Below are 10,718 nucleotides of genomic sequence, written 5' to 3' on the forward strand. Positions count from 1 at the left end.
ACGTGAAAAGAACGTGAATTTTTATATACCTTTGGGTACAAACATAGCGATAGTTGTAAAGGCACAGGAAAGAAACAATGGAGCCCACGTTATATTTCTTCTGCCCAATCTGTAAAATAATTATTATTTGTGTAATTTTTTTTGGGATTTCAAGAAGTCTTTGACTTTATAGACTTCAAATTGGCATTCGACGAAGCATCTTTTAAAAAGCGCTCACAAATTCTAACTACATATTTTGTTCTGTAGAAAAATTGTTAGGTACCTATTAAAATTTAACAAAAAGGGAAGCCATTTACCTATCAAGAGCTACAGTGAGGATCAGAACCGAAGGTATCTCAATAGCAGCTCCGATAGTGAACGTGATGAAGAAGTCGAGGCCGAAGACCTCGGAGAGTCTCACGAGAGCGTCGTACACAGTTATCGTGAAACTGTACACGATCAGCATCAGCATGCCCGTGACACGGAGAGGCTGACTCTTTAAAATAGCAGCTAGAGATTCCGCCTTCTTCGTACCGGCTTTCAGTGATGATGCCTGAGAACGAGTTTTATTATACAGGGTTATTTGTAAATGGAGCTCGTGGCTGAGTTTCAACAGCCGCACGGATCGATCTCTGAGGTTAAGCTACGCTTGTGAAGTTGTTCTGTACATTAGTGGCCATCTTTATACATAAGTGTGCTCTGTGTTTCGGAGGGCAGGGTTGAGCTACGCTTGCCGAGGTTGTTCCGTGGATGGGTGACCATCTTATACATATCGAGTTCCTCCGTGTTTCGGAAGGCACGTTAAATTGTGGGTCCCGGCTGTCATTTTCGAAGATCTTTAACAATCGTTACCAGTAGTCAGAAGCTTGAAAGTCCGACAACCAGTCTTACCGGAGGGTATCGACGTAGTTACCGAGGTAATTATGTTGTGGAGGTCCAATAGGCATGTAAAATACTGGGATTAAGCTGCATCCGATGGGACTTTAAGCCGTCTCTAACATAGTTGGAAGAAAGGCTAGGCTGCATAGCACCTAACATCATAAGCAAAAACTTTTATTCTACGACTTTTTATTATTTTCTAAGATAAACAAACTCCTGCACCTGTGACGAGCTGGGTTGGGGGTGCTAGTGTCTTGAACTTTGACAAATGACAGTTGTCCCATTTACCTAGTACCAATCGGCCGCTTTGATGCGCACGCGTTAACGTCACCTTTGTGATCTTCCGTCGCCGTATCGATCGATGTGTTTAGACAATCCTTTATGTGTTTTTAATAGTTTAAAGTAGCCAGTCTTAAGCCTGGTAACTAAGTGAAAAGCGATTGTGAACACAGTGAAGTGTACATTGTTGTTGTGATGTCTATATTATAGTGTGTGTTGTGTGTCGAAGTACCCGCAATTTAAAAACAATTTGAAAATAGTGAACCCAAAGCTGCTACATCAGCTCGTGACCAAGATCGATACGTCGGGCCACAAATAAGGTATTGTAAATTTTAAGTTCTCAACGTATTTATGACCCGTTTGGCAATTTAGCTTTTAATTTAGTTTGGCTATTTGTTATACATGATTAGGTCACAAATACAGTTTAACTAAATAATTATGTAGCGAAGAGAGGGTAGTCTTAAGTTTTCGCTACTGCACATCATAATAAAACATTTTTCGCCAGATTTCATCGGATTTCAAATATTTTGATTTTACGAATATTTTGAATTCTTCGTCTCAATTACCTTGCACACTTCTGTATAGTTACAGCCCGTATTTAAATCGATAGATTTTTATAACATAAGTATATTAAAGCTCGGTTCTTCAAGTATATTCATACATAATTTAAAGCTTGATCAGATTTGTGGTATAATTACTTACAATAAATTCATCCATGACGTCATTAGGTACTTTCGTTCTATTCACGTACTCGAACTTCCTTAATACTGCTACAGCCTCTTTGACACGTCCACGACTCACTAACCATCTGAAACATGCAGAGATAAAGGCCTTTCGGGAAACTAATACCAAAGAGAAATTGATTGTTCTCTGATTTTTTCTGGGTAAAGCTTTAGTGAAAGTTCTTTGGTAAGCCCATTTACAAGGTGGTTTAAAAACCCACTCTAGTCTGTAAAAAACCGTAAATTTATCTGCACATGGACCTCCCTTCTCCCTTTTTTTCTGTTCTTCTTTTCTATTATAGTATGGGTCCTATAATTAATAAGTAAAGTTGAAAATGCTAGCTCACCTAGCGCTCTCAGGCATCAACCACGGCGCTGGTATCACAAAGAACGGCGGTATTGACGTCACACAGAGCAACATGCGCCAGTCTGCGATAAAGTACGCTATCCAGGGTAGGAACACAGCGCCGAGCCCGTAGTATATGGCGATGGGCATGTTTGCGAAACATGTGCGGTGACGAGGACCCACGTATTCTAGGACTGAAATCAATTATATAGGTGTAACCTACGTGTTATTGTTGCTGTGAAAAGTAGGGAATTATTATAGAATGTCTAGATTTGCGATATGTTTTCATTAAGTTCAACCAGAATTATGAAACTGGTCTATCACCCGGTGTTGCTACTGAATACTCTGAACATGAGAGCATAGTTTACAACAAAATCCTTGCAAAATTTTCCATTTTACCTAAATGGTTTTTTAAATTAAGTATTTTCTGTCAATGTGCGCGTAGTACTCGTAACTGACGGTCCTGTACGACAAGATGTATGGATGTGAATGAAGCAAGGGAAGTTTGTAAGGAACGTACTAAGTGGTGTTCTTTGGTCTCTGCCCACCCCGACGGGGAAGGGCATGACTTTATGTGTTGTGTGTACGTATTTTCCATCAAGCCACAAAATATTTGGATTATTTATCTCACACGAACCGGAAAAACTTCAATCGTTTGGCTAACTACTATAAAACAAGCAAATTATTAATTGCAAATGTTTACCCAATATGTACAAGATCATGAAGCAGTTATCAAACGCCATGCCGACGAGGAACCTGCAGAAGATGAAGTCCCACACACCAGTCGTGAACATTGTCGCTATTCCGCCGATACCACCGATCAAATTTGAACCTTAAAACAGGGAAATTATTTCAATGCTATATTAAAATTTCAATGGGATTAACAAAATGTGCGCTAAAGCGTGGTGGTAATAAACATTAATGACGTTTCCCGCACTTCTGAGACCATTGTTAACCCAGCAACAAATTGATGCTAATCCAAATGAAAAAAGTTTGACTTAAAGGTAGGCAATTTAAGAATCAATTTTGATTATTACCCATTATAGCCGGAACCCTGCCATATTCGTCTGCCATCCATCCGAAAAGAATGCACCCAGTAAACGAGCCCATGAAGAAGACGGACTGGGCGGTCGGCACATAACTGGCGCGGTCACACACCCAACCTCTCTGCAAAAATAATCACGACATAGTATAAAGCAAAGTCGCTTTCCGATGTTTTTTCCTATGTATGCATACGCTTAAAGTCTACGCAGCGGATTTTTCTGCGTTTTTTTTTAAATACGGGGACTGAGGTAGGTTTATGTGTAAGCATTTAAACCGGAGGAAGGCGGAGTGGGCCGCTAATACATGATAAAATCGTAAGGCTGTGAGCCGAGAGCCGTCCAGAGACTCAAACTTATGAGCCAGCTAAGTTTAAGACTTATTTAGTATCATATTATTATTCAAAGTTCTTCCGTGCCTTCATAGGCTCGCCCACTATTGGCCCTATTATATAGGAATAACTTTGTTCACGGCGAAACCTCATACATCTCTGCCTTCACCTTCGGGTACAACAGGCGTGACATTCTCTATGTGTGTAAAACAGTAACAAATGGTACCTCAGTAACAACAGTCTCAAACGGTATTCCTGTCATTTCGAACTCCCAGCCGGTCTTACATGGCACCGTGGGTGTACTGAGTGGCGGCGGCTTCATGGACGAGAGGACAGTGCCCCAGTCCACATCGAAGGTCTTGCAGCTGTCCCACGACCCTGTGGCCAGACCTGGCGCTGATAAGTCACGTCTGCAACATACCATTGCGTGAATTAGTAGGCCAGTCCAGCTAAGAAGAGTTCAATCCTTGAGTATACTTTTGCTTTTGACGGAGATAAAATATATTTAGATGTGCCTGTTTTAAAAAGTCTTTCTTTAAAAGTGATAATAAGTAAGATAGCACCAAATGGGATAGTCAGCCATATCAGTGGATAGAGAGCTAAATCAGCCACCTAGCATAGAAATACGGTGTCTAACATCGTATTTTTGTTGGGTTCTATTGAGTGCCTAATATAATATTTCAATCAATTCAATATAATAATTTTAATTCCAACAATATTAACGAAATATAATTGTGAACTTTTTACGAGTACAAGTTGAATAACTTTTCGTCAACCCAGTAGGGTAGCAGACCCTATTGTTTAATAAGAGTGTGTTGTCTCACCTCAACTCCTGACTCAAGCTCGCAAGCTCAGGGATTTTACACCAGAACTTCTCTGGCGTGAGGACCAAGAACATCTGGACGAAGTACACCCACGCGAAGAACACGCCGAACGGCATCATTCCTATAAACAGCAGCTTCTGATACCTTCCCATGTCTCCTATGTGGAACAACACTATCTCTAATGTATCAACTTCTTCATCTGGATGCTTCTCTTCATCCGAATCTATGAATCGGATCACCTGTGTAAAATAAATTGAAACCGTAATTTTAAGAAAGGTTCTTTTCACATTACTGAAATCGTGGGTCTTTTTAATTTAAAATTGCGTAGCGATAAAAGCGTTTTATTTTTTTGTTAAATATTACACTGCAGCATAGCTGTTGCAAACATGCTACATAAAGTTTAGAATTAAGTCGTTTTTCACAGCTTAGCACATTTCTTTCTGCATTTAAATTAAATATAGGCTTTGGAAAGCAGTGGCCTCAAAATGCCCCTCAATAAACAGCGTGCAGTTATAGGTTCGTCTCAGACAAGTTGAAGTAATTATCATCTTTTAACGAATTAAACAGTAATATGAATTACCTGAGGATCATGTCCAGAACGAGGGTTTGATGTACCGGCTTGTATTGAGTGAGAATCAGCACTATTTGCATTCGGTGAACCAGCAGGTGTTTGTGGAGAGTCTGGTCTTCCTCGGGTTTGTGTCCCACCTGCATTTGTCTCCGTTCTGTTAGGAACTTGGGATCCAGCTTGAACTGCCAAGGAAGCGGGTTCTGTAGGTCTATTTGGTCCTTGAGGATCTGTACCTGCTTCACGATTAGAATTTCCACTTTGGTTTTGACCTTCCATTAATCACTGAAACTGTCTTTATTTCGAGTTTGAATTTGTATAAGATGTCTACATTGGGAAGAGTCTTAGATGTTTCGGAGTACATTCACCATTGGATAGACTCATTATTGAAACATAACTTTGTGTACGGAATATTTAACATGGTTTCCAGAACTGTATTTTACTTTTAGCTACTGAATGACCATTTATATTTGTTTCTCTTTGATTGTAGCCACCATATAGAGTATTTAAATAATAAAGTCACAAACTACATTGGATATGTTTCGAGATATTTTATTATGGTTGCAATGTAAATAAAATTGTCGAGTCAAAATGTTAATGTTACTTTGACATTTGATCAGCTGCTTTTTGGCAGTTTCTTCTTAAAGGTAAGGACAACAAGAATGTATTCTTCATTTTACTTCTCTACGTGCATAGAATTTTCCGATCTAAGCAATAATGAATACTGGTAGTATAGTACATACCTACGTATTCAAATATAAATATTCTCGTAACAATTAAAGGCACAAATTGTTGAAAAACTTTACTAAACAAATAAAATAAACAAGTACAAAAACTATGATTGAAATTACAAAAAATGAGTAGACGTAAATACAAAAAGGTAAAACTTAAAAATGTATTTACAATACCCCACCATCCTCCACCCGTTAAAGAATATTGCATTGTCTGTTCTTCAAAGTGTTAGCAATTTCAAGTAAAGTTCGGAAATATGATTGATCCAGATTAGCATTATTACTGGGCTCAATTTCAGTGGGTTCATTGATGCGAATTCCAGAAGACTCAATTAACTGAATTCCAGGTAATTCTTTGGGTAAAATGGCGAGATCTGGCTTACTCTGACTTGTGCTTTGCACAGCTTCCGTCTTCCTATCTCTAGGAGCACTCGCATCAGGCTCACTAAACCTTATAGTCGTAAACCGTGCTTCGTCTTGCCACTGTTCATCTTTAGTATCACTAGTATTGCTTGCTGCAAGGCTTATAGCTTCACTGACGCCAATACTAGTCGGCTCTGTATGTAGCCCAGGTACGTTTATATTAGATTTACTTGATACAGCACTTCCTACCCTGCTTGGTCCAGGTTTTTCTCCGCTAGTTCTAACTGCTTGTTTGCTACTTGATGTCATGTCGTGTTCGGTCTTGTTGAGTGCACTAACGCTGCGATATATGCTGTCACTGAATCGATGCCTGCTGTGAGAAGGAGTCGATCTGATCTGACGGTGGACTGGCTCAACGAAGGTGGTGCTCATCACTTTGCTGAAGACTTCTTTTAGGTCGTCCATTTCTGGTCGCCTGTGAATACAATCAATACAATGTTATGTCATTCTGAATTTGATGATATATATACGGTATTTTCTGAAAAAAAATGTATAGGATGTTACTTGACCTTAAAGGTGCAAGAGACTTCAAACTCTCCTATATTAAATTTCCTAAAGGTTTACTATTCGATACTCAGGTTGCTCGGATATTTTTTAACGTTGCATTCAAATAAAAGAATTTCCTTTACAAGGAACGGAGTATAGGCTGAGATACTTGGCGCTATAGGAACAGTAGTATACTGTATGCTAACCTCCAAATAGACTGTTCCTTAATAATCCTCTCAGCATCAGCCACGGTCTGCGGCATCTCCTGGCCCTTCGTCTCCGGCAGGAACAAACTGACGATTGACGCTATCAATGTTGTTATACCCAAAAGGAGTAGGGGCAATGGAGCCCATATACGTTCCTAGAAAACAAACATCGTTAAAACACATCATACGAAGAACATCTTAAAATTAATTTTCGAGGATTAAACTGCCGCTATAAAGATAATGCAATCTAAATAGACGTTGTCTACTCTTACTCGTAGAAGGTATTTTGCGAGGCTTCATAGGTCATTTTTATAAACGTACCGAGAACACAATGAACGGCGACACAAGACTGAAGGCGAATCCACTCATGTGTAAAGAAGCTGAGCCTAGTCCTCTGAACCTTGTGGGAAGTACTTCTGTACTCCACTGCATGATCGCCGTGTGACACATGTTCAGTATGAAACGAGCTAGGATCGCGAGGACTGCTTCCGTAAGTCCTGGGAAGTAGTATTAATTGCTAGTGAAAAAATTATGCAACATGAATCACTTTACAACATGAAACTATTGGTTGATGCTGCAATAAAGTCTGCCAGCATCAAATTGAAAATGAAATAAAATAGTAGTATCGGATCGGAAATCTACAAAAACAGTTAAAAAAATATTAGTGTCGTACCTCTTGGCACTGCCATAGCAATAAACATAAAAACAGCAGCTAAGAACAATGGAGCCCATGTTATGTTTCTTCTGCCCAATCTGAAATAAGAAATATCGGAGGAAGTAAAAGAAGAGAAATAAAAATATAGAGACTTTCTAGTTGTTAACCTATTCTGACCTATTTTTTGGCCTCAAATACCTAAATACCTAACTAGACTCAAAGCCTAACTCTTATTGCGAGCGGAAACCCTCGCCCAGCAATGGGCCATTAATAGATTAAAAAAAGAAATTTACCTATCCAGTACCACAGTGAGTATCAACACCGACGGTATCTCAACAACAGCGGTGATGGTGAACGCGATGAAGAAGTCCAGCGACAAGGACTCAGTGAGCCGCACCAGCGCGTCGTACACCACGTATACTCCGCAGTAGACTATCGTCATGAGGATCGCTGTGATGCGGAGCGGCGCGTTCTTGAATATCACTAGGAATGATTCCTTTTTGCTAGATCTTGGTAGGCTGGAAGACTCCTGTTGGAGAAGTGAGGAATAAGAAATGGTAGTGAAGGTTTCCTTATCTCCTTATGGTTACGTAACAAAAAAGTTTGGGAGTCACAGATCTATTTTATATCTTTTGGAACTTAGTAATATTAAAACTTACGCAACGTTAGGGAAACGCGTTGGAAATCAACAAAAAATTGATAATTTTGAAAGTTATTGTATGTACATACAATAACTTTCAAAATTATCAATTTTTATTATCTATATTTTCGTTTAAGTCAAAATATTTAATTTCTAACTAACTATGAAATCTTCCATCACATCTTCAGGAATTTCATTTTTATTGATTTTCTCGAATTTCCGCAATACTTTGACCGCTTCGTCAACTCGTCCGCGACTTGCTAACCACCTAGAACAGGCATAACATGGTAATTTCCATTTAAAATGTATTGAATGTTGTCGTGCTAGTAATAGTTTGGAATTTATGTTGGAAATAAATCTCATGACATGAAAAAGTCAAATATTCTGCCTGATGAGCCTCTAAAACTCCATCAGCTTCAGACCACGATCAGTGTGGCCTAAAAACAACCAAACAAAGGGAGATCCTCAGATAATAGGTATCAAAATCAGGTGCTTAATCATGATATGATTAAGCATGATATGATTAAGCACCTCATGAAGATGAAGGAAGTCATGGACTAATGTGAAAAAATATTTTACGAGAGGTGAGAACACGTTTACTGACAGGCTATTCTTACCTAGCACTCTCAGGCATCAGCCAATTGGCAGGTATCGCAAAGAACAGTGGCACTGTAGTGATGCACAGTAAGATGCGCCAGTCTGCTATGAAGTACGCCATCCACGGCAGACATATTGAGCCGAGGCCGTCGTAGATGGCGATGGGTAAGTTGGCCACGCAGGTGCGGTGACGGGGACCCACGTATTCAAGAACTAGGAATTGCAACACATATATAAATACTTACTTAAAAAAAGAGTTGAAATTCAAAAAAATAAGGAGAATTTCAAATGCCTCGTACTTCCGGAGTCTCTAAAACGATTGGAGGGATAAAAGCTTCATTGAAAAAGTCATACTCGAATACAGGAAATTTAAGAAAAAAAGAGAAGGATTTTTCAAAGCGTAATTGTCATAATTAATTGTGGGGAGAACAAAAATGTTTTTCTATTTCTGTCCTTTGTATCAGTTTCATACTTTTTGCCCTGTAGGATAGTTCACTTATTTACTTACTTTACGAGATACTTACCTAGAATATAAACGGTCATGAAGCAACTATCATACGCCATGCCGACGAGGAACCTGCACAGCATGAAGTCCCACGCACCACGAGTGAACATCGTCGCTAAGCCTCCGATACCACCTATTAAGTTCGATCCTGGAAGGTCATTATTATAAATAATAGACTGCTGAATATAATTATAAAGAATAGACTGAAAAACTGATCAAAAATCAGTAAGAAGTCGGCTAAGTCGTTAAATCACAAATGTATTAAGATGTGATGTGTTACCAGTTCATAAGGTCATAACTTATGTTTTACTTAGGCATGTTAGCTTTGCGATGGATTTTAAAATTTGAGACTTTACGTTTCTCTACAAAGATCCTATAGAAATCGAATAGGTACAGTAAGAGTTTCTAACGCGTATAACGCATTTGAAAAAGGCTGGAATCAAATGTGCTATTGGCAAAATCTTACATATTAAATTTTTAAAAGGTTTTGCGTGTTCGATGAGTTTGAAAACGGATATTAGTTTTCTACGTATTACCTAAATACCTACCTACCAAAGCAGGTATTCTGCCATAATGGTCAGCTATCCATCCGAAGAGGAAGACTCCCAAGAACGATCCCGCGAAGAACACTGACTGGGCAGTTGGCACATAGCTGGCGCGGTCACACACCCAGCCTCTCTGTGAAAATATAAAGATATAATAATAACATACTTATGTTCAACTGCTAAGGTGTTTTTAGGGAAAGTGCAAGGCAGTGCAAGAATCGCGGAGTATCTAATTGGAGGTGCCGCGTCCTGGCCACGTTATGGTGACCGTCGCAGGAACACCATCAGGTCTTTAGGGGGTGATGCCTAAGAATCTAAGATTAAGCCGGAACCCCTTGCCGGCGGGATAGCCCGACATAGGTATCCCCGCTTCCTCGCTGGAGCGAGGCATGCAGTAATGTATTCTCCTTACGCAATAAAAAGGCAGTATAAGATAAAGCCTATTAATATAATTCCTTTGAGGTTGACAGCAACGCTAAGGGCGTATTCTGGTGGAATTTCGACTCTGGTGAAAAAGCAGAGTAATACAGCGGAATAATGAGTTACTTCTCCTATTTTTAACTATTCTGATCTCGTGATTGCATTGAGGAAACATTACAAGGAAAACATAAAACAGATTAGCTAATCTGAGTTACTTCACGTTTATTGCAGTCTCAGATTATATTAATCTGTTGATCTTTCCAAGCCTTTTTTGTCATAATAGTCCTAAGCTATGTCAACAATGTAAGCTTACACTCAAATGCTATTCACCTCAGTAACAATAGTCTCGTAAGGTACATTTTTAAGTTCGAATTCCCATCCGTTTTTGCACGGGATTTTAGGCGTTTGACCCGGTGGAGGCTGCATAGTAGCTAGAACTTCCTTCCAGTCTGTATCGAATGTCTGGCAGCCATCCCACTGGCCTTTGTATGCACCTGGCGCTGATAAGTTGCGTCTAAAATATAAATGAAAGAAAGATTGT

This window comes from Anticarsia gemmatalis, chromosome 2 (assembly GCF_050436995.1).
Source record: "Anticarsia gemmatalis isolate Benzon Research Colony breed Stoneville strain chromosome 2, ilAntGemm2 primary, whole genome shotgun sequence".
NCBI classification, from domain to species: domain Eukaryota; kingdom Metazoa; phylum Arthropoda; class Insecta; order Lepidoptera; family Erebidae; genus Anticarsia; species Anticarsia gemmatalis.